This window comes from Protopterus annectens, chromosome 7.part0, assembly GCF_019279795.1.
Source record: "Protopterus annectens isolate FY-2018-M chromosome 7.part0, PAN1.0, whole genome shotgun sequence".
Taxonomy (NCBI): domain Eukaryota; kingdom Metazoa; phylum Chordata; order Ceratodontiformes; family Protopteridae; genus Protopterus; species Protopterus annectens.
This window is the reverse complement of record NC_056739.1, coordinates 535,497,105-535,524,235: the sequence shown is the minus strand read 5'-3', so window position 1 is coordinate 535,524,235 and position 27,131 is coordinate 535,497,105.

The following is a 27,131-nucleotide window of genomic DNA, read 5'->3' as shown; positions in this document are numbered from 1 at the left end:
TGCTGTCCTCTGTGCAGACAAGTGGCTGCAGCAATCATATGCACACAAATGGAAGGTGGGTCCATGGCTGTTGAATGCTAACAGTACATAAGGTAGCAATGTTGACCGAGGACACATTCCCTCTGTACTAGTTATCCATGACACCCATCATATCATACAACAGTCCATGTGTTATGTATGTCAACACACATGTCCACCAATTGCAGTACATACAAACATGGCTACATGGCAGGCATGTAGGACCAACACACATGTACAATCTGTAGTGTGCATGCAGCTACCATGCATGTACAGTAGTTGATGTAAGTAACTCATCTGTGCCTAACTACAACATGCAGCTGCAATGCAGCCCCATAATTGACACTTGTATATGGTGACATGCTGACAGTATGGTAGGATGTACAGCAAGTATAGATGGATGTGTGTACATAAAGTGGTGATGCACCTGTGTGGATGGATGTTTGCCAGGGATGGCTCACAGGTGTGTCACACGCCATCCAACCATGACATGTGCAAACAGTACACTATGTTACCGTTACTTGACGGTGGAGACATAACACCTACACAGTGGTCAGGTGTTACCGACAGTACGTCACTTGACACCTGTAATACTTACATCCTCCCGTGTGCATATAGCAGCACAATTGCCAAAGGTAGCGATGGTACACATAATGCGACCAATACGGCTGCATGTCTGTCAGATGTATCATCATATAGCAGGTGTATCATTCACAGAACTGCCATGTGTGTTTGCTTGTGTGACCATATATGCCACATATGGTGTGGAATACAACCCAATTGTCACACACCCCTGTACACTGTTGTAGAGATCTGTACATACTGCAGTGTGGAAAGCATGATGTAGGCAGGTGTGGTGTGTGTATCACACACATCAGCTATCCAAATGTGTACGACATTTGTGGTCTCCACAGTGTGTATGTGGGGGTATGTAGGTATTTATGGCTGTCTGGTGCATGGAGTGAGAGTGTATGCTACCATACAGAACACACAGGATCCCTAACCCCTCATGGTGATGCAGTCCACTACCCTGTTGATGCCATCGGTCTCAGCCGCACAGGCTACCTGTACATGTTCATTCTCTGTGTCGCATTGTGTGGGTGCACAGTACTGTGAGGGTGATGACCACATAGGCAAGGGTCCTCACCTCAACACTATGGGGTGTGCATTATAGTGTTGTTGACCCCATTAGTGTGAGCATGTTCCTGTAATGTGACAGGGTATTACTGCTACACAGTGAGGCCTCATGCTATCAAGTAGCCTCTAACATTATCATTGGCCAGACCACTGTGTACAACCCCTGCACTATGTCAACATACCTGTGATGTGACCTGGTATGGATGTCACGTCTCTAGCCACTGTAGCCTATTAAACTGCCCACATGCTTCTGGATCAGTATATGTGTGGACATCTGTGGTATGTTAGACTTTCAGACAGTCAGGCTGAGGCTACGTTTAGCATGCTGATATTGCCATATGTGCCTATGAGTACTCCACAGTTACACATGGGAGACTGAAAACAGTGCTACCTGTAAGCACATGCACATGTTTCACTTGAAAGAAAGTTACTGTTTGTCGTCTTTGCATTTAAGTTACCTGTAACACATTGCACTACCTGGCACTTGCTCACTAAAGCAATTATATAAGTCAGCACTAAAAATTAGAAGCACTACACCCTCACTCCCCACTGGCCCTTGTTTTCAATTAAGGAATTCCCAATATTATTCTAGCATGTCCAAAGGTCAGTTGTCAATCTCCTCTCTGGTCCAGCTGGTGAATCTGGGAATCTTGAGGCAATGTTACAACTGCATCATGTACACAGACAACCCTCTCCTCCTCCCAACAAATTCCAACACATGTGAGAGATGCAACCATATAGCCAAACTGGAGGCTAAGCTCTCTCAACTCAGTACTGGCATAACCAGTCAGGAGGAGAAGGAAACCACACTCACTACAATTCCAGTCTCACATAGACCTACCACGACAGCAAACCAAACACATAATCACACAAAAACATACTCGGAGACTCTAAATCAAGATCTGCCTAAGCAGCAGAGACCTCCAAAGCAGACACCCAAGCAACCGCTACCCCAAAACAAAACACGTGCAACACATAGCTCACAAAGCCAGTGTGCCGAACAGTCACAGCCCTTAAGATTAAACAACACACCTGATACACTTGTAATAGGTGACTCTATCGTCAGGCACACTGACATCCCGCTCACCAGGCTGAACAATGAGAGGATCATGGTGAGCAGCCTGTCGGGTGCTAGGATCCGCCACATAACACAAGCACTCAGGTCACTCCAAGGCAAGTACAAATATGACTCAGTCATTGTCCATGCTAGTGTGAATGACCTGAGACGTACCTCCCTGGACTACATGAAAAGAGACATAAAGGAGCTCTCTGAGCATGTAGCCCAGGCCGGTATGACCCTGACCTTGAGTAGCATCTTACCCTCACCAAAAATGATGCCACAATATGAAGACAAGATGATCAATTTCAACAATTGGCTTAAGTACTGGTGTCATTCAAATGGGATCCGATGCCTGTCAGCTTGGGATGATATGCTCGACAAGCCACGATGCTTCGCTAGGGACGGCTTACACCTGTCACCCCTGGGTTTTCGGATATTGGCAAAGGCTCTTGCTACCCCCCATAGTGCCTTTTTTAGGCAAGGCTCAAAAGACAAACCCACCTCCATAGGTATCACAAGAAATAAGAAACTAAGAGTAATGCTACTCAACGCCAGAAGTCTAAACTTCAAGATGCACACACTCGAAACTCTCCTTAGCATGGAGAACATTGATATCTGTGCAGTAACAGAAACCTGGTTCAGGGCTCCCGAGAGCACCCCAGCACTACCAGGTTATACCTCATACCATGCTTTTCGGCCCCAAAACTTGGACTGAACTACAAAAGGAGGGGGAGTATCGATATTCATCAAAGATACCCACACCTCCAGGTTGGTGGCAAAGCACAAAGCATCAGAGACTATCCATGTGCAACTAACAGTGGGTAAAACTGCCTTCCAGTTTATAGCCTGCTACAGACCACCCTCCCAAACCCAGGAACCCCACTCAGCCTTCCTGAGAACACTGGAAAATATGAAGGTCTCTCCAAACACCATTATATTGGGTGACTTCAACTACCCAAACATAGACTGGGAGCATTACTATAGCTCCAACACCATAGCCCAAAGGATCCTAGAATTTATAAACTCAAATGCTATGGAACAACTTGTTACCACTCCCACAAGAGGGAAAAACATACTGGACCTGATCATCACCAACATGGGGACTCTATGCTCCAGACCAGAAGTGTATCCCTCACTGGTAAGATCAGACCATAAACTAATCTCAATGGATATTCACATCCTGACCCCAACCCCTGCCCAGAAAACCACAGTGAAAAACTTCTCTAAAGCAAATTTCACACTCCTCAAAACCGAGGTGGAATCCTTCAAAGCCCCCGGGCCTGTGGAAAATACTGCCCAGACAGCAGAATCCTTTATAAACGCATTCTATGAACACCTTCAGGAATGCATGGATCATGCGATCCCAAATAAAACCAAGACCCAATCCTCCAAAGGCAGAAGTCCTGTCTGGTGGACCCCAGCCATAAACAAACTATACAATAGAAGGAGGAGGCTACTAAATGACAGAGCAAAATCCCAAAAAGGGAAGGCATCACTGATCAGTATAAGCAAAAAACTACGGGCACTCATAAAATTGTCTAAGGCCAGCTTCGAGAGAAAAATTGCACAGGACACTAAGGATAATCACAAGGCTTTCTTTAGTTATGTTAGGAACCTGGGTGGTAATTCCCAGATATGCTCAGAATTAGTCCAAAATGACAAAAAATACACTGATCCCACAGACATTGCCAACATCCTAGCTGACAGGTTCAGTGCAAACTTCTCTCCCACTCCCCACCAAAAGGGCAAATATCTATCCCAGCAGAGTGCTGCCCCCCTGGCATCTCAGATGTTCAGGTAAGAGCCGCCCTCTCCAAAGCAAAAAACACAGCATCAAAGGGACCAGACGGTGTCCTGGGCTGCGTCCTACATGAACTCCAAGAAGTGCTAAACCCAAACATAAAACTACTGTTCAATCTCAGCCTTACTACAGGATATGTGCCCAAAGAGTGGCGTACAGCAACAGTGGTCCCTCTCCATAAAGGTGGTGCCCCAACAGATCCTGGAAACTATCGCCCCATAAGCCTGACTAGCTTGGTCTGCAAAGCTATGGAAAGGATCATCATGGACCTCATAAATAAAGATATTGGGGACCTACAGACACTGGATCCTACCCAGTTCGGCTTTGTTAAGGGCAGATCCTGCCTCTTAAACCTGGTTGATTTCTTTGAAACAGTCACCAAGGCATTGATGAGGGGAAGGTGGTCCACACTGCCTACCTGAACCTCGCAAAAGCCTTCGATACAATACCCCACTCGGGCATTATAGATAAGCTCACCAGCTTAAATATAAACCCCTATGTCACTAGATGGATTGCAAACTGGCTCAAGGACAGAACCCACATGGTTAGAATTGCTGGAGCCATGTCAGACTCCAAACCAGTTACAAGTGGTGTCCCACAAGGCTCAGTCCTGGGACCTCTCTTGTTCGGTATATATTTCTCGGAGGTACAGGCCAACACGGAAGGACTGTGGCTGACCAAGTTTGCAAATGACTGCAAACTGGGTGCCATAATCGACTCTCCAGCCGACACAAGCATCCTCCAAAAGGGCCTCATAGAAACAGACAACTGGCCAGAGAGCCATGGCCTCAAGCAAAATGCCAAAAGTGTATAGTCATCCCCTTTGTCAAAAACAAAGTGCCCACAAATTACCACATAGGTGGTAATCCATTAAGTACAGAAGAAGTAATTAGGGACCTGGGGACCCAAGTTGATAGCAATCTCTCATTTGACAACCACGTGGCCAAAGTGGTTAGAAAAACATTTTATATAGCCCACCTAATCATGAAGGGATTCACATCTAGATCAGGGGAGGTCATCGTGCCTCTTTACTCATCCCTCATCAGGCCCATAATTGAGTACAATGCCCCTTTTGGGATGTACCTTACCAGACACCTGCAGCAACTGGAAAGACCCCAAAAGTACCTCACCAAGAGGATCAAAGGGCTCAAACAGATGCCATATACTGCCCGGTTAAAGAAACTCCAGCTCTACTCAGTGGCATACCGCCTGTTCAGAGGCGATCTGTGCCTGACATATAAAGCCATGTCCAACCCGGAATTAATGGACATGCTGCACCTCAGAAAATCCAAATCCCATTGAGCTACACGCTCGAGAGACTTGAACCTCAGCACTGAAATAAATAGGACATGCTGGAGGGACAGATTCATAACCCAGAGGCTCCCTTCACTCTGGAATAAAATCCCAGTCCAGGTTAGGCAGAGTCCCTCATTGACTCTCTTCAAGAGGAATCTTGATGAGTGGATGGGAGATCGTAGGTTTACCCTGGGTATCACTTCTGTGTCACTGTTAGACAGAGGCACAGTATACTAACCTCGAAAAAGGACATAGCAAAATAAATTTAAAATGGGTGGCGAAAGCCAGACACATTCTGACTAGGCTTATAAATGCCCTAGGGCAGATAGCCTAGTATGAACCTATGAACCTATGCAAGTAGACCATAAGGAGGGAACCAGGGCATCATTACCAACATGCTGTTAGTGTTGTTACCATGACACATACTGTGAACATATAACAATGCATGCTAAACCCGTACTACATGGTATGTCTGGTGCGTGTCAACAGTACACAACTAATGTAATATACACGTCTCTCACTATTCTCACACAACTATTGTAATATACACTTCTCTCACTATTCTTACACAACTAATGTAAATTACACTTCTCACTATTCTGTTCAAAAAAACAGCTGAAGAATGTAGAGCAAATAACACAAACTTGTAGGAAAAATCACTTTTAATAACAAAAGCAAAGCTTTCGGGCAGAACCCTTCTTCAATACTAATACAATCAAGTCTGCATACTAGGAGCTTATATACAGGTCTAAAAGTCACATGATCAGCAGCCAATAATCATGTGATAACAAATCATAAAGTACAAACAACATAATGAAACTTTATAAAATCACTTAATAATATTACATAATTTAGTTAAAATTGGTTTTAAACTAACTTTGCTATTGATTCCTGGATATGAGTCAGCAGCTAATCTTAAAATCCATTCAAATTCCTTAGTCTCCAGGTGATTATTCAAATCTCCACCCCTGGCACTAGGACAGTTAAAATCAATAACTCTAAACTTAAATGAATGTTCAGGGCCATGAGCATTGATATGCTTATATAGTGCATTATTTTCACAACATCGTCTGATTTCAGAATTTTGGTCAATAACACGATCTTTCAGCTTACGAATAGTTTTACCTACATAGAACAAGGTACAGGATTTACATGTAGCCAAATAAATAACACCTGAAGTGTTACAAGTAGCTGAAATTTTAAAATTAAATACTTGACCAGTGCTAGGATGTGTGAACATATCACTACCATTACCAAACATCTGTACACAGGCAATGAGATTGGGGGTGATAAACCATGTTTTTCCTATAGAAACATGAAGACTATCAAAAGCTTATTGTGTTATAAAGATTTTCATAAACCTAAGCCTATGACGTTAGCTACTAAGCATGGTACTTTTCAGTGTTTTAACTGCATTGCCTGTGTACAGATGTTTGGTAATGGTAGTGATATGTTCACACATCCTAGCACTGGTCAAGTATTTAATTTTAAAATTTCAGCTACTTTGTTGGTGTACTGGACAGTAGGGCTCAGACAGCTACTACTGATGTGTGACTGACACTAACCAACACTTAACTGGGATAGCCACTCATGTACTGACACATCCATGAGTCATAACCTCCACTCGGCTGGATAAACCCATACACACCACCTCCAAGACCAACATTAACCTTGACATGAACAGTACCAACATGTGACTGGTGTTCCACACCTGTGGTCATCCCCTCATTGGTGGATTCCAAACATATGCTAATCAACCTTGTGAGCCACATCCCGGCACCACACTCTTTATGGCATACACAGTACATGAGTACTACAACAACTACTACAGACGTCTTATGACAGCAGTTGTTAATGTCATGACACCCGTGCAGATGGACATTGCACATACAAATGCTGCAAAACACCCCAGTGCACTTCAGTAGCACATACACGACTGCATGGATCATGCTATGCCTCACAGAGCCATGATGGAACACACCAGATAACAGACGCCACTCTGGTGGTCAAGTTCCATGGACATAATGTACAACAACAGGTGAAGGCTGTTGCACAGTGGTGTACAATCCCATGGGTGGGGTAGCTCACTGGTCAGCCTCGGTAGGGCCATGGGATCCCTCATTACATACTCCATGACTAGCTACGTAAACATTACTGCGACACATTCCGTGGTGTACCACAAGGCATTATGGTGGTATGTCAGTAGTCACTGGCAATACCCACATCTGCTGTCACATATAACAGTCACTCAGGAACATTACAGACCCAGGTGATGTTGGCAACATGTTGGTGGATGTATTCAATGCTAACATTACACCCTCTTACTCACTACAGGGCCACAATCCATGCAGGAACATTGCAGTGTCCATGCGGTCACACCTACACAGTACTAACCTGCACTCTATATGTCCTGGGACACTGGCCCCATGTCACCTTCCAAAGTCCCAGGCCGTGATGTCCACAAACTCTGAACGACATGTCTCCCCACTAGGCCACCATATTCAGTAATAGCCTTGTATCAGACATTGTGGCCCCTGAATGGAACACAGCAACATTCATCACACTCCACACAGGTGGCACCACAATGCACGAGTGGGACTATAGTCCTACACACCTGACTGGACTGTTCTGCACGGCTATGGGGCACATCATCAAGGACGTCATTCACAGAGACGTTGTTGGGCTCCGGTCCTTTGATGCCACCCGGGTTGGACTAGTTAGGGCCAGAGCATGGCCCCTACACCTGGTGGACTCCTTTCATACAGTTACCAGGGTAGTTGATGATGTTACGGGAGTCCACACATCCTACATTGTCCTCTCATTGCCTCTCAGCACCGTTCTCCATTCTGGTATTGACAACATACACATCCACCTGCACATCGTACCCTATGTCTCAGGATGTTATGCAATGTGGCTCATGGATAGGACACACAATGAGGGTAGCATACCATAGTACCTAATGCATTTCAGTTACATTTGGCATACCACAGTCCTCAGTCATAGGGCCCCTCATGTTCAGTATGTGCTTCCCTGAGGTACAGGCTAGCACAGAGGGACTTTCCCTGCCTAGCTTTACAAACCCCTGCATACAAAGCACCATGATTGATCCACCAGCTGATACTGACTCCATCCATATGGGTGTCACTGTGACAGATACCTGATATGAATATCATGGCCTCAAGCTGCATGACACAAGGTCCATGGACATCAACTTTGCATTACACCATTCACTCACTATCACATAGGTGGAAGTCCCCTACATACATGTCACATTGTACATGTTTGTAGTACACACGTATATCACACCCACTCCTGTGATTACCGTATTGCCACTGTGGCATGGATATCCTTCTACATGGCCACACTTATCTGTACTGGGTGTGTAGCTGCTATATAGGCACCCATTGTACCTCTGAACTCAAGACTTCTACACACATTCAAGGGTACACCACCCCATTTAGGGTGTATCTTACATAACAGCTACAGCTTTACATACCACAACATTAACACGCCATGACGTTTATTGAGCTCTGACAGCTAAGGTATGCGGCTGAACTATGGACACCACATCTGTATACATTTGCATACTACATACTCAGGGGTGACCTCTGCTGAACAGACAGAGCCCATGTCCACAACAATATTAATGGATATACTCCACATACGTGACATACGCAGATGCCACTGTGAGCAACATGCTCATGGATATGTGCACACACGCAACAATGAGTGGGATGTGCTTGAGGGTTACATTCCCAAACCAGACACTCACCATGCTTTGGAACATGACTCCTATCTATATCACGCAGGGACACTCAGTAGCACTGTTCATGTGATACCTCACTTGGTGTTTGGAACACACATGTACGCCAGGGATCACTGCAGTGGCTGTACTATGCAGAGGTTCAGGTAACACATGGCTCTGCTGATCACAGGACACTACCCTAGAGAGGTGCCACTGGTGTGAACACTGTGGTTGTGCTTACACATAGACTTGCCAGACTGCATAGTACCCCACTATGAACCTGTGAAGCTATTACATGTCCTTTGTGCATGGTTACTTGGTAGCCCTTCCATTTAGATTAGCTATCATGCTATTACAATGTCCCATGCCTACAAGCCATATGTATCCTGTTATTGTACATGCCAATAGACGATACCTGTGGTATGCATGATATGCCTGTTATGCTGTGTAGAATACCTGACATATCTACCTACAATACTATACATTACACATATTTTACATAGTATCCCATAACGCAAAGCACACTTGCACAGCAGGACCACCTTAGACATGTCATTGTCGTTATATGCCCATACACATGCCTACTGTGACAGTATATCAACATATACTATCCCCGGCTATGGCACGTACTTGTTGGACATACCCAACTACTGATGGCGGGTTGTATGTAATAGTTCTGTTTAAAGCCCTCATGTAGCATCGCTTGTGGTGTCTGTGATGTGTACCTTGTGGCCCATAGCTGGATGCACAGTTTCTACAAGCTTAAGTATGCTCAGCAAGACATCACTACATAAATACCTTTTCCCACGTTATGCATTGCGGACACTTTTAATTAATGTAAAACAAGCTATACATACAGTAAATATTTAATACAAAACATGCTATACATATACTTACATACCAAGTGTTCTACATACCTTGTTATTGTTATGTACTTTCTTCTCTATCTCTCTCACACTGCTTACATGGGCATTTTGTATGAGCATATGGTTTGAATGTCTGGCAAGTCTTCCATATATATGTTGATACCTGTAACATGTGGTTTCCTGCCACCTATTGGTGATTCTGAGTGACTAATTACTTGCATATCAGCTTTGCAGCTACTACATCCGCCAATTACGCAGCAACAGTGGTGTATAATTGACTTCTCCACTTGGGCGTTGGCCATTTGCCCTACCTTTGGGGAGACGGCCTGTATTGCATTTTGTTATGTGTAATTGCAACTGCTATGCATAGAGACAAGTATACTTTGGACTCATGTCCCCCGTGGATTGTGTGTGACAGCTAGAATATGTGGTTCAACATGTGGGTGTACCTGTCATCCCAACATCTGTTAACAGACTATTGCAAACAAAACCTGTAACATTGCCGTTTGTTCCATTATACAATGGCTGCAGTTTTGCATGGCGCCTTTAATTGTGTCTCACACAAGGTATGTCGACGGTTCTGCAGTTGCAATTGACTGGATGTTTGTGCTGTTATTACAGTCTGTATTGCTATAGTTTCTAGTGTGGGAGATGTCGGTGGGTGTACCTACCATATACAGGTTTGTGGGGCTTGCATTTCTACATATTTCATATATATGTGTGTGGGCTCCGTCCCTTATTAAAAAGCTATCAGTTAGTAGACTTATGTTACAGGATTGTACATTGGGCCATTGTTAATTGGTTTCTATATAGTATGCAGGTGAGGTTGATACTTCCATACCTCCAGAATTGCAGCGATATGTAAAGGGATATGTTTACATGACAGCTATCCCGTGAATTTCTGTCCCAGATATTTGCAGTCATTGCGGTTGTGTTGGTAACAGAACCTCTTTGCCATGGGTTGACACCTTTTCATATGGCCATTGTTGGACACTTCCGGGACACACAGCGGTGTTTACAGGCCAACACATAGCCACGGTCGGTACACAGGATAGCACATACTTTTATCCTCAATACATACCTATTGTTGTTGGACTTTGGCTACTTTTCATATTGCATGTAACATTCACGTTTCTTACATACAGGCATAACTATTCAATGCAACTATTACATTATGTATGGGACATATTAATGTCCTACGATCTCGGACATTTGCCCTTTGTAATATTTCATGTCAGGACACACCTGCCCAGGGAGGGGCTGTCCCTCCTAATGTGGGACAGGTGGTGACTGTATGCCTACGGCTAGCTATACCCACACCTACAGTAATCATCTACCTTCGAGTTGGCACTAGCAGACACATGATGCGAACACACACACACATTACAGTCACACGGGGATGCACATGGCACCCTCAACACACACATACACAGACTACGGCACTCACACACACAGTTGAACACAGTACCTACGTGGACCGCAACACCGGCAGCGGTACTGAATTATCCATTCATATCATCATACTATTACTCGTGGTTGTATGGTTCTCTTTCGGTCTTTCAGCCTCGTGGTTATGCATGTCGGTATGTTACACATTCCATAGTTGGCGGTATCCTAAGTATTTGTACCCCCTCCAAGTAATTATGTCATTGATCTATATATATTATATGATATATCGCTGAATCTATAATATATCAACATATATCACTGTATCACCCTTTCTATCTGTATTATATATATGTATATATGTGTATACATATATATATATATATATATATATATATATATATATATATATATATATATATATGTGTGTGTGTATCTGACAGGGAAAGTGACAGGCAAGCTACACCTTTCATTGTGTACTTGTTGGTGTATACTGTTTCCTGGACTCCGCACGTTTGTGTCTATACCTGTCACATTACACACCTGCCATAGGTTAGGGTTGCCAGCTGTCCCACTCTGGGAGGGACAGTCCCTCTTTGGGAAGTTGTGTCCTGCAAAATATTTGTAAACATGGCAAATGTCCTGTGATTTTAGAACATACTTATTTCCTATAGTTTATGTAATAATCGCATAAAACAGTTATTCTGTAGCTGAACCAACAAACAGAATAAGTAAGTAAACATTACAAGAATAAGCTTTTATCTAGGCAAAACAGTGCAGTTCTGCTTTCCGTACTGGCCGGGTGTATGTGTTGGCCTGCAGACATCTGACGTATGTCCCACATTAGTACTTTGAAGAGGTGGCAACCCTACCATAGGTACATCTTGCATAGCAATAGTGTTAGGTGATTCTATACATGGTTGCGTGTTCTACACCTGGCAGTGGTTATTTTACCCTTCAGAGCAGGCGCTATTAGTACAGGGGTAAATAATGCTGGTTTCACCTGTTCTGGACATCATTCACCGTGATCTGCGCGATATTCGTAGTAGCTTATCCCTGTTTTGCGCATATCCATATAGTCATATTTAAACGTTGCTTACCAGCAGTGGGCAATGCATATTCCCGGTAATATGTGCTAAACATATGATCTGATGACCTGACCGGGATTACGTTATATCCCTTGCAGGACGTGGGACCGGGAACATGCACGACGGTCACTGCATTTAACATATGGCCATCTGGGATTTGTACACGTGTTATGTCATTTTGTATGTAGAGTACACTACAGCTGCTACTCCATACTGCAGTTACATGGGTAACTCAGTTAGTTTACATATTGATGAGTCCAGGTAATGGTATGTCCATGTGATGTTTACTGTATGTGCTCCTGCATTGGGTATGTATATCGCAGTGAGCCACACATGATACTGTGCTACACCGTCAAACGACCGTGGGTGGAGCATGCTGGGGTGACAAATACCTGTCATGGGTACACCCCATGCCTTGACACAACATCCATGATTATATTACGTGGAGCTCCTCATTAACGCAGTAGGGACTCCGTGCTGAGTGTCTGCAGAACAGTGCTTAAACACATGTGCTCCCATGACTGCCTCTGCTCCTCTACGCAACAGTTGGTTACTCGATGTTGTGGCGACAGCGGACACTGTTTGCCCCATTTGGTGTATGCCCTCTGACAATCGGCCATGTACCCACCGATGTACCTGGGAACCTATACACACAGCACCAACATATGCTGATAGGCGCATGTACTGTTCAGGTGTTGACATTCCGTGTTCCAATAGCTGTTGTGTGTATAATGTTTGTGGGCTGCCTATGTAGGATTCACACAGTGGGCCACTTATACATTGCAATTTACAGATGGTCGTGCTTGTGTGCCATCCATTTTACTGTGTGTGCAGGTGGAGAGGTGTGTCAGTCCGTAGGGGCCTATTCTGTCAGTGTATGTGCTATACGTGCCCTCTTTGCCAAGGCGTAGGCATATTGGCATGCCTCCATCTGCCTACTGGGGCTGGCACAGTGTGTTCATGGTCTGAATCCCTCTGTGCCTGTGATGGCCTTGGCAAATGCGGTGGGCTATGAAAGCCTTCACCATTTTGTCCCTGCTGCAGCTGTTTCCGCAGGATCATATTATGTAGAATGGCACATACTATGACGATGTGGGCACACGTGCCTGGAGAGTACTGCAAGGCTCCACCAGATGTGTCCAAGCACTGGAACCGTGATTTCAGCATCCTGAACACATACTCTATGATGATTCTGGTTTGTGCATGTGCCTCATTATGGCGTTCTTGCATGGGTGTGTGTGCATTTCTGATGGGAGTCATCATCCACGGCTCCAGTGCATAGCCAGCATCCCCCACAAGGTGGCCATGTGGGATGTCCCCCCTGACAAATACCTGATACAGCTGTGAGGGATGCCAGATATGGGAGTCATGGTAGCTTCCAGGGCTACCAGCACACACATCCATGATTACACCCTGGGCATTGCACATGACCTGGCAGTTGATAGAGTGGAATCCCTTGCTGTTTATGTAGCGCCTACCATGCTCACCGGGTGGTGACTTGATTTGTATGTGCGTACAGTCTATCGCACCCAGTACCTCCGGGTAGTGTGCCACATGGTGGAAGTGGCGCATATTGCTGGCCAACTCCTCCTGAGTTCAGGGGAAGTATATATGTTCATTGGCATGTGGTAACATGGCATCCAGGAACTGGTGTAGTACCCTGGATGCTAATGCCTGTGAGATCCCCATTATATCTCCAGTTGGCCTTTGAAAGGTACCTGTGGCTAGTATTCGCATGCTTACACATACCTTCGTGTCCACTGGGATGGGTTCCCCTCTGTTATTTCTGGTTCTCAGGCATGGCCAGCACAGCTCCACTATTTGCTGTAAGATGTCCCTGTCCCCCCTGTAACACTCTACTATCTCCAGATCATGTAGCCCCTGGTAAGTTACCCTTGGTCTGAACACTCTTCGCCTCCTCCGGGGCCTGTGGTGGTTGTCGGCATCATCTTCCACAACACCGTCATTCTCTAACACATGCTGATGAATCACAGCTATGGCAGCTCCCAACATGTACATTTTAAAAGTTCCCCGTGTGTTTACACCTATGGTGCAGTGGTTGGGAATTCACAGGTGTGTGTAGGGTGCTTTCACACTTTATACTATTGTGCTGTGAACACCGATGATGTCATAGGGTGTGTATGTACGATCATAGCTACAGGATATCTTATGTGTTTTACTACTGGAACTACTATTGTGGTGCCTTTGGTGCTGAATTACATTTGGCTGCCGTGGATTACCTCTTGACCTTCCCTTTACATTTCTGCATGCTCCACCTACCATTTTCTGGCATGCATACGGCAGCCTGCTTTAATTTGTACTTTCCTAGACCTGGTGGATCTTGCATAATGTGTGCTATTGCCGGTCTACTGTCGGTTCGCTTTGCTCTGCTATGACAGATCTCCTATCTTTGCAATCCAATGCCTCCCCTCCTTTCATTGCATTCCAATGCCTCCCCTATCCTGTTTTGCAGGTTTCTGCGAGCAGACTTGACAGCTGCCGTCGATTGGCTGCCGTGAGTTGATTGATGTTGATTGCTCATTAGTATGCCAATTACCCTATTTCGGCATTTCCTTCTTTTCTTCCCCTGACCTTCCTGTTTGTGCTATTGTTCGCGCCACGTGCATCCACTTACTGGGTTTCAGGCACGTTTTCATCCACGTACACATGCGCTTTTGGGCACCATGTGTGCTCTCAACTAAACGATTCTATACCTTCCTCCCCACCCCTGTCCTGCAGCTTTGCTTAGCAACGGACAGGCCAGATTTGCATTGTTCCAATATGCTTACTGCTACGGTGGCACACCCCTCTGCTGATGTCATGTATCTACTCTGAGCCACTCCTCTGTGTTATAGCGCTGCGCTATATGGTTCAACCTTCATCCGGCGGGACATTTGTGAATCAGTATTATCTGCCTTATTTGCATGGCATTGACTACTAATTAATAGTTACTGCGCTGAACACTGTTGCAGGCCCTTAGCAACCCTTGCACCTTGGTTGTGGTGTTCCATGCCTACCATTGTGTATTATGGTGTACACCTGATTTGTATTACATTGAGATTTTATGACATTTTTATATATTTTCTTTATGTTCCAATTTGCGCACACATGCCCTGCGGTTGTACTTTGCATTACTGTGGACATGACATTAAAGTTGTTTTTTAGGTGTTGTGCATCCTTTCTTATGCCATTGGCTGTGTATTTAGCCATTGGCATATGTTACCTTTGTAATACATTAGTCTGGTCCGCTTCCATAGCTCAGATGTTCTGTTTGGGAAAATGTAAACCGTGTTTTTTGGTTTAAATTTCGGTGACCTTACGCTACACCTGCACCACTTCATGAATCACTATATGCCTTCATTTGCAGGGTGCGACACTGCGCATGGGGTGATTAGCATACCTATGCCGAGAGCTGCGAAGTTCTGCCATACGCCGGTAGTGCACGTGGTATTGGATCGTACCTGAATCGCTCGACGGCCGTATTTGGCGTTATTCCACCTACGCTACGCCTGCGCCTGGCGCAAACTTCATGAATCCCCGGGAAGGTGTATATATTTTACAATTAATGAAATATTTGTGTTAGGTGTAAAATTTGGGGAAACAGATATAAGCAGAATTCAATGGAAACACCAGCCTGTCTTTTCTGGAGAACATATAAATTATCATTCAAAAAAGGCTTATTTGATAAATTCAGTACTGATGGGAAAAATAGCATACTTAGTAAGTGCATTTATGTTGCCAACAGTTTTTCAAAAGGAATCATTGCAGATATATATTTTTTTCATTTATACGGGGTTCTAAATTAAACCCAGTAAAAAGAGTTTTGTAGGTAAATAAGGAGGATGGAGGTTTAGGATTAATTATCCTAATGGTATGTGCTGCTTCATTAAATTTGTAGAAAGTGTTAAAGTGGATACATGAAAATTATACGAGATTAGTAGTAAAATTGCATGAATATAAGTATGATAACTTTTGGGATCTGGTAAAAAAAGAATAAAAGAGAAAAAGAGTGAATGAATGAAGAAATAAAATGTTACCAAGAAAAAAATATTTTTGCGGAAAATAAAAACTCATGCTATAGAAAAGGGTAGAAAGTATGGTATAAGAATGAAATTATAAAATATTACTATCTAACAGATGAAAAATATATGTCTATAAAAACAAGAAACAAATGGTGTAATCAGAAAGTAGAATGTCAAGAGTTTTTTGTGGAGACTACTAATAGATAAATTGCCAGTGATAGGAAATATGCTATATAAAAAGAAAAGTGATAGAATATATTTACATTGTCAAAAGAGCAAAATGTGGAGCAAGTGTTTTTGAAATAAAAAAGCATAAAAAATATGGGGAAAGCTATGCAAAGAAATTTTTTTGAAGATATAAAAGAAGTGGATAAAACAAACATGGGTAAGATTAAATATGGATATTATAAAAATAGAAGTAAGAAGATGTTAGAATAGATAAGAAGTTATTTTATGTGATAGGGTTATATGGAATGAAAGAAAAATTAAATTATGTTTATTGGCAAATGGATTTTAGCAACAAAATTAAGTAAAATCAGATGGTGGTTATGAAAAACGAATGGGGGTCTATTAGGGATGAAAAATTAATATGATTTTAAAGGAAATTATGAATAGATTTGTATATCTCTATATATGTGTGCACATTTGTAAATATGTTATGTTGTAAATAAGAGTTTTCTGTATATAAATAAATTACCCCTGCTCTTTTCAATAGGTGCCATGAGATCTTTTACATTCATCTGAGCTACCACAACCTCAGACCAGATGGGGCCTCAGTTTAATGCCCCCCACCCCCACTGCAGTGTCAGCAATGTATGTACCTGGTTAGAGAGTAGAACCATCAGCTTTCTACACCAAAGGTGGCTGTTTTGCCACAGACACTGCTAATTCTGAGATGACTTCAACTCAGAAAAAGGGGAATGTTAAAAGATATTAGAATTTCATATTTTATAGTCCCCTTAAACACACTTAAAGTTTTGCTTTTCATAGAATTCCACTTAAGAGCCTCAGGCCTTTAACAATCAGAAGTTTTTTGGGGGGTTGGGTACAAGAAAGGCTGTATTAATGTGGTTGCCTAGACCAAATATTGATCATTAACATTTTATTGATCAGCCTTGCTGGTGGCATTACAGGATAAAGCACTGGCTGTGACACAGGCAACCCCAGTTTCAATACTTGCCTAGACACCTGGTGGCTCAGTTAAAGAGGATGGGCTTACTTATCATGGGGGTTGGTGTTCATGCTGGGAAAAACCTCTACAGTTGACTTTTCATAGTGGCTGGGGACTTGCATTGTGTGTTGTCTACAGGGGGCAGGGATGTGGCTGAGTCACCCACAGAAGCTAGGAAAATGCATCAGCATAGTACACTGCATGTTTTTTTCAGGAATGGGATAAATATGCATAGGAAATGGGTCCCCAAGGGAAAAAAAACACTCCATGGCAGCAGGATTATGTTACAGTGGGAAACCTTGATCTCCCCTTCAGCTCCAAACATGGATCAGAATTGGTCTAGGGGAAGGTTAAGTGGGTTCACTAGACTCTGTGGATGAAGAATGGCCTTGGGAACAGCAGATGGTCAGCTGAAAGGAGTCAAAAATGCCCCCCCCACACACACACACACTCACACAAACATGCACGTGTACTATTAATTTAGTGTGTAAGTGCCTATTTTTAAATCAACCATTCTTACAATGTAGCATAAAATTAAAATGTAAAAAAGTAAAATAAATATGGATGATAAACAGCATCTACAGCTTAAAAGATGCAGAAGATAAAGAGGATATATTCAGTAAATTGTACATATTCAACAAAGAGAACAGCAAAAAGAATCACATAAAATATACAAAATTTACAGCAAGTGAAACTTGAAGAGATGAAGTATATAGTTAAAATGATATTAAAATTTTAACCTTGTTGTTAGATGAGTATAAATAGGACAGAAATTTAACAGAGATTAAGGAGTGCAAATGGTATTTATTAAAATAGATATACTACCTTTAAAATAAAGATACTTGTGGGCTTAACAAATACATGACTATATAGCTGCAAGAGAAATGTATCCTTACTGCAGTGACATATTTAACTTAGTCAAGTACATGTTAACATAATAGAAAACAGCCACATAAACAACCCTGCAATCAATAACTACCAGCTGATTCAAAATAGTAAACAAAATACAGATCTTTTTTTAAGTTTGCAATAAGCTATAGTCCATCATGGACTGTAGCAGATAAATAATGTATCCCCATTCCCCATATTTATGGGCAGTACACCTTTTCAGTACTGAATAAATAACAGAATGACAGTCTTAAAAATGACTTAATAGCAATCCAAATCTAAAAAGCCTTAAATAATAATCTTAAGCATAAAAGTTGAAAAATATGCCCACTTTGTTAATAGATTTGTACTATATCACCACTGGCTTGCTAAATAATCAAACTGCAAAACCAACACAGCACTAGAGTGCATTTTCTTTTCTCTACTGCCATACAACACATAAGCATAACAGGTTAAATAATCCAGGCTATCCAAATGGACAAATGTATGTAGACTCTGGGCCGGATTCACGAAGGCTTGGAGCAGTAATTGAAAGTAGCAAATATATAAATATATATAAAAATGGTCACTACTGCTCCAAGGACACACAGTCTAAATAGTTCAGCGAAATAATCAATTAAAGAAGAAATGACTGGTGTGTAGGCTGATATTGTTATTTTATATTCAAAGTATATCAATTAAGAATCCCCAAAATATTCGTGGCACTTTGTATATAGCTGTGCCTTTAGAAATGTTAATAGTGCATAAAAATCTTGGCGATAATTCGCGTTAATATGCAGTAATGCTATGGATTCAACAGTACCTTATTTTAGGATAAGTGCACACCAGGCTGTTTTCACTTCTCCGTAATGGTGTGCGTATGTGTAACAGGTTCGCTCAGTCGGTATTCACCTCTCCAAGCGTTTACATCAACAAACCTCTCGAAGTAATTGTAGCAGTGTAAATCAAAATATACAGTTCCGCAATATAAATACATTTTAGCGATTGATCATGTTTGCTATTGGCCTATTGGGCACATACCCGTACTTTTATATATACATGATAAGCACGAAGATCACATTATTTGAATAAGCATCTACAATAAATCTAATTAGGTTAACGCTTGTATATATATATATATATATATATATATATAAGTACTGCAACATATATTTTTATAACATCTGCCCACTCAAAGCGTGGCTTTTATATATAGAGAAAGAATAGAGAAGTAGAAACATAACTAGCTGTGAAAGCTTCATGAAGTTCAGAGATAGATCGATGAATAGTCATTATATACGAAAGATTATTTTGCATATATACATACTATAATTTGTACACATTTATTTGTGAATGTTATACAGTGAGCTTCTTGCAGGATAAAGTATATGACTATAAAGGGATATAATTTTATGACTATCTTTGGCACAAATTACTTCATTTTTACAGTTTTTAAATTATTCTTTGAGTATTTCTACATTCGAATGGCATACATAAACAAATTCGGATTGGAAATACCAAACCACATAAAGCATAGGAATCAGTCAAAAATATTTATCATAGAATGAGTGGCTCAATAAGTGTAATAGACAGAAGCCACATATATACCTTTAGTAGTTAATAATATTGTACATGGTGGCTTTTTTAATTACGTATATAATGCAAACACTTATTATAGCTATTTTGTTTAACATTATGATTGATAGACTTTCCGTTTTTAAGTCACAATATTTTTTAATCATACTTGCATTAACTGATGTTGTAAAATATAACTGTACTTCAGCATAATTGATGTAGCGATATTATTTATCGCAATCAAACCTCAACACACTTATGCGAAGCATAACAGGATGTGACATCAGGAAGCATAATATTTAATTATTTGTATTTTAAATGTATTTTATATGATGTTTAGGATCTAACACTGTAGTATCAGTTAAATATTAGTTAAATATTAGACGTAGAAACAATGTTGTATTTAATGCAAATCTATGACATGCGATGTGATACTATGTAACATTACTATATGAATAGTTACTAAGTATTTTTAAACTAGGGCAGGAAGTGACATCAGGAAATTTGAAATCCTGAAGTTATATATAGTTCAATTTATCGCCATTAGTTTAACGGCCTGAGGAAGCCAGTAGGTGAAAGCGCTAGCCGAGATTGTCTGTCGACTATTTTGTATAATAAAAAGATCTTGCTTATTTAAAGATACTTGCGTGGTGTGTTCGCAGAATGTACATCATAGGAATAGCACTGTTGGAACTATTCTATATGGATTATATTGTTTCAGGCGCCTGGACTTACCAGCATTGGAATTACTAATTTGGAACTGTATATTTCGATTTACACTGCTACAATTACTTCGAGAGGTTTGTTGATGTAAACGCTTGGAAAGGTGAATACCGACTGAGCGAACCTGTTACACATACGCACACCATTACGGAGAAGTGAAAACAGCCTGGTGTGCACTTATCCTAAAATAAGGTACTGTTGAATCCATAGCATTACTGCATATTAACGCGAATTATTGCCAAGAATTTTATGCACTATTAACATTTCTAAAGGCACAGCTATATGCAAAGTGCCACGAATATTTTGGGGATTCTTAATTGATATACTTTGAATATAAAATAACAATATCAGCCTACACACCAGTCATTTCTTCTTTAATTGATTATTTCGCTGAACTATTTAGACTGTGTGTCCTTGGAGCAGTAGTGACCGTTTTTATATATATTTCTATATTTGCTACTTTCAATTACTGTTCCAATATGGCTGAAACACCTTCTGAAAATATTGAATTACCTTATAAACCTGAAACTAACAGCCGAGGGGTGACTAGATTCGAGCAAGCTGTCACTAATGAAATGAATCCACTCATGGCCTATGAGATTGAGATAGGAACATCAGAGGATAACATGAATATTGACGTTTCAGGACTATCCAATCTATTGGGTGAAATGGAAACTAATTTTATGCGGATGAAGAGACTCCAATTACAAAGACAACATTTTGAAGTCTGTATCAAACGTAAAATTATACCCAGGGGGCTACGAGTCCTGAAAATGTCCACCACAGGCACCATTTACCCAGAGTTGCTATATAAGTGGCAACAGATTGATATAGACACGAGCATTCGATATATGGAACTACTTAATGATTTATTTTCTCCACAGGAACTTGAGATGCAAGAGACTATTAGAAAACAACAGAAATATTTATATGAGTTGTATCCAGAAGTTATAGTTGATAAGATGTTAGAAAATCTTTTAGATGATGTGTTCCTCTATGAGAAAAAATTAGTAGAACAGAAGCAAGGCAAAATTAAACGGGACTTACAGGATTTTGCCAATGGACATGTCTTCACTTGGCCTAGGAAAATTAATAATCCAACTAGTGATAATAATAAGAGGAATATGAATAATAATAGGGATATGAGGAATAATAGTAACAAGAATGTAATATTTAATAGTAGTGATGTAGATACCAATACAACTGGTAGTACCAGTAATGTAAGTAGTAAACATCCCATTATAAATAAAATTGTGACTACAGTAGCACAAGTCCATCAAGAAAATACAGATAGAGAAATAATCCCAGAAGTAGATACCAATAGCAGCATAGAAATTCAAACACAAGATGCTATAAAGAATGTTACTGAGACTCGAATAATAGATGGATGCAGGCAAAAAGATGGGAGGAGGATGAGAACAGGAATTAACAGAAATATAGATAATAGTAATGAGATAGTCCCTTTCCCCATAGCACAACAATGGACACAAGGAAGGGACCGCTCTATGAGCAGAGGAAGGCAGAAAAGGAGAATACAGGAACAGGAGCATGTGGGACCTACGATAAAGAAAATGTGGCAAGGGACATAAATTCTCTTATATGGAATATATCTAGCAGAGAATTGACAGTGGAAGAAGCACAAGTCTTAGAGAAAGGACTCAGTTTTATTCCATCAAGTAAAAGTGATATAACCCAAACAGTCACTGATTTAAAACTATTCACTAGGAATATACAATTAAAAGTAGATTATGGAATAGATGAACAACTTAGGTATGTTTTTAAAAAAACTAGCACATTTGTGCCTAGTTTACATCCACTCATAGATGCATTCACTAAGCTAGTTGAAGAAGAACTATATATACACCATAGAAAGAATTCCAATAGGAAATGGTATGGGAATCTAACACCTAAACAACGTTTAGCACTAAAGAAATTAGAGAATGATCCAAATATCATGCTGAGACCTGCTGACAAAGGTGGACCCATAGTTATTATGGATATGGATGTATATGTAACTAGCATGGAACAAATGTAGAGTGATAATAAATATTATAGTAAGATTACAATGAATACAGTGGACATAATAATGGAACGGGTTGCGAATAATATACAATTATTACATCATGAAAATAAAATAAATGATGAAATTTATAAATTTTGTATAACAGATAACCCTACCTTACCATGTATACAGGGAGTACCCAAAATTCATAAGCACCCGCAGAAACCACCTATGAGGCCAATTGTTGCTGGCAGAGGCTGGGTAACAGAACCAATATCACTATACCTGGAAACAAAACTGAGACCAATAGTAGAAAAATACTCACATATCTTATGAGATACAAAACAGTTTTTGATGAAACTATATGAACAGACCTTTGATGTAACATTAGGTACTGAAGTATGGCTAGTTACACTAGATGTACAATCCCTATTTACATCTATACCCAATGAAGAAAGTATAAAATGCATATATAGGAGGTTACAACTTGATTCTAATTATACACTTGCACAAATAGAAGTGCTGTGTGATTTGATTCATATAGTTCTAAGTAATAACATATTTGTATTTAAAAATGAAGTATACATGCAGAGGGATGGCGTAGCTATGGGCACATCCTGTGCCAATAGCTACGCCAACCTCGTAATGGCTGACTGGGAAAAGCAATTTTTGTTTGAAATGGAAATGTTCAAGAGATATGTGAGATTATATAACAGATTTGTGGATGATCTCTTTCTTGTATGGACATCAGATAGAGCGAACCTTGACGTTTTTCTAGATGAGATTAATGAACACACTGATTATTTAAAATTCAGTATGGAAACATCACAACATAAAATTAGTTTCCTGGATGTATATGTTGAGAAGTTAATTAATGGAATGCTAAATACAGGCACATATAGGAAGAGTTGCTATAGAAATACATTACTGCATAGAGAAAGCATGCATCCAGGCTTTGTTTTCAAAAATGTCATAAGGGGACAAGCAATGAGAACATCAAGATTAAATTCCACTACAGATGGTTATAATATTGAGATTGGGAATTTGAAACAACAGTTTATAGCAAGGTCCTATGATGAACAAGAAATAACAACAGAGATAGATAATGTTTGTCATATGAGAGAAGGTAGAGCTTTCCCATATTTCTCTAATTATTATATGCAAGGTCTAGAACATCCAGACAATACCAATAATGAGAACAATAATTGGACTAAGGTTGTCCTTCACTATACACAAGATATTACTTGTATCAGACATATATATGAGAAATATTGGGGGATTTTAACAGTTAACCCCGAGATACAAGAGATAGTTGGGGCAAAACCAAGGTATACCTATAGGAATAAACCTAATTTATATAGGAAATTGTGCGGACCTAATAGAACATTAGGGAAATCAATAAATAGGATGGAGAAGCATGCCACTATACCATGCATGAAATGCAACCACTGCAAATATATTGACTCAAATGCAATATTTATACATCCAGCCACATTACAGGAATACAAATTGACAGCGAAGGCCACTTGTGATACTAAGCATATAGTATACATTACTCTTTGTGTAGCCTGTCCTGCCTTCTATATAGGCAAGACTGATCGACGGTTGAAAGACCGTATCAGGGAACATCTCTATAATATTAGAATATGCTCCACAACCAATGCTTTATCTAAACATGTTATTAATACATCCGCTGAACACACATTTAGATTTAAGGTGTTGCACAATAACTTCACTAATATAAGGAGGGGAGACATTTCTAACAAAACAGAAGAATTAGAAATGAATTGGATTATTCGTCTGAGAGCCGATCAGACACCGGGTCTCAACGACAGGATTCCTATTAAGCCTGTATTGAAGGCTAGAAAATTAAGTATAAAGTCCAAATGAATGTTTGATGTTAAAGTTGGATAGTAAAACATATACACACATGTATGATGGATTGTGCACATGAATATTAATGATAATTGTTACTCTTATTATTCCTTTTTTATTTAATAATTTTTTGTTTAATAATTTTTTATTTAATACTTTACGTATTTGTACAAGTTACTAATATACATATTCATAGAGATATATATTATATAAATATCATATACATAGGAAATTATTATTAATAATTTTAACTAAATGATTTTAAATGGCATCAGCATAATTAATTAATTACATAAAATTAGATATCAAGGTAATAATTTATTATATAAAATTAAAATGATTAAAATTATTCTAAGAAATAATAATATTCTGATTATGAAATTAATAATATATTACAGAATATCAAAGTTTGATTTTAACCTTGATTTTAATTATTACTTTTTAAAAACAGTTCATATGATAAAACATAATATATATTTCGTGATTACAATAATTTATGATATATAATATAGAGGACTTGAACAAAAAGTTATATTTGGATAATAAGTAATGACTACCTTAAAGATAAATAAATGAATTTTCTAATAAATAACTTAAATAATCATATCTTCGTTTTCCAACTATTAATTATTTAATAGATTATTTTATAGACTTCATACTTAGAGATAGGTAAATTCATTTGAAAGGAGACATATGTATATTTGCCCGAATTCCTTCTGGTTCGGAATCCACGTATATATATTATCAATATTATCAGTGTCTTACATTATATTTGAGCATATATTACACTATTTAATAGTGAATAATATGTAATGCGATGGTCTACTTAAAGCTACATATACAATTTTATCAGTATTTCCATATCTAGCATATCCTACACTATTTATCAGCATTTTATGCGTAATGATATGGTCATGACATCATTGTCACCTAGCAAGTAATATGCGAGACTTCGCATATGATCTCCGCAATATAAATACATTTTAGCGATCAATCATGTTTGCTATTGGCCTATTGGACACATACCCGTACTTTTATATATACATGATAAGCACGAAGATCACATTATTTGAATAAGCATCTACAATAAATCTAATTAGGTTAACGCTTGTATATATATAAGTACTGCAACATATATTTTTATAACATCTGCCCACTCAAAGCGTGGCTTTTATATATAGAGAAAGAATAGAGAAGTAGTATACAAACATAACTAGCTGTGAAAGCTACATGAAGTTAAGAGATAGATCGAGGAATAGTCATTATATACGAAAGATTATTTTGCATATATACATACTATAATTTGTACACATTTATTTGTGAATGTTATACAGTGAGCTACTTGCAGGATAAAGTATATGACTATAAAGGGATATAATTTTATGACTATCTTTGGCACAAATTACTTCGTTTTTACAGTTTTTAAATTATTCTTTGAGTATTTCTACATTCGAATGGCATACATAAACAAATTCAGATTGGAAATACCAAACCACATAAAGCATAGGAATCAGTCAAAAATATTTATCATAGAATGAGTGGCTCAATAAGTGTAATAGATAGAAGCCACATATATACATTTAGTAGTTAATAATATTGTACATGGTGGCTTTTTTAATTACGTATATAATGCAAACACTTATTATAGCTATTTTGTTTAACATTATGATTGATAGACTTTCCGTTTTTAAGTCACAATATTTTTTAATCATACTTGTATTAACTGATGTTGTAAAATATAACTGTACTTCAGCATAATTGATGTAGCGATATTATTTATCGCAATCATACCTCAACACACTTATGCGAAGCATAACAGGATGTGACATCAGGAAGCATAATATTTAATTATTTGTATTTTAAATGTATTTTATATGATGTTTAGGATCTAACACTGTAGTATCAGTTAAATATTAGACATAGAAACAATGTTGTATTTAATGCAAATCTATGACATGCGATGTGATACTATGTAACATTACTATATGAATAGTTACTAAGTATTTTTAAACTAGGGCAGGAAGTGACATCAGGAAATTTGAAATCCTGAAGTTATATATAGTTAAATTTATCGCCATTAGTTTAACGGCCTGAGGAAGCCAGTAGGTGAAAGCGCTAGCCGAGATTATCTGTCGACTATTTTGTATAATAAAAAGATCTTGCTTATTTAAAGATACTTGCGTGGTGTGTTCGCAGAACGTACATCATAGGAATAGCACTGTTGGAACTATTCTATATGGATTATATTGTTTCAGGCGCCTGGACTTACCAGCATTGGAATTACTAATTTGGAACTGTATATTTCGATTTACACTGCTACAATTACTTTGAGAGGTTTGTTGATGTAAACGCTTGGAGAGGTGAATACCGACTGAGCGAACCTGTTACACATACGCACACCATTACGGAGAAGTGAAAACAGCCTGGTGTGCACTTATCCTAAAATAAGGTACTGTTGAATCCATAGCATTACTGCATATTAACGTGAATTATCGCCAA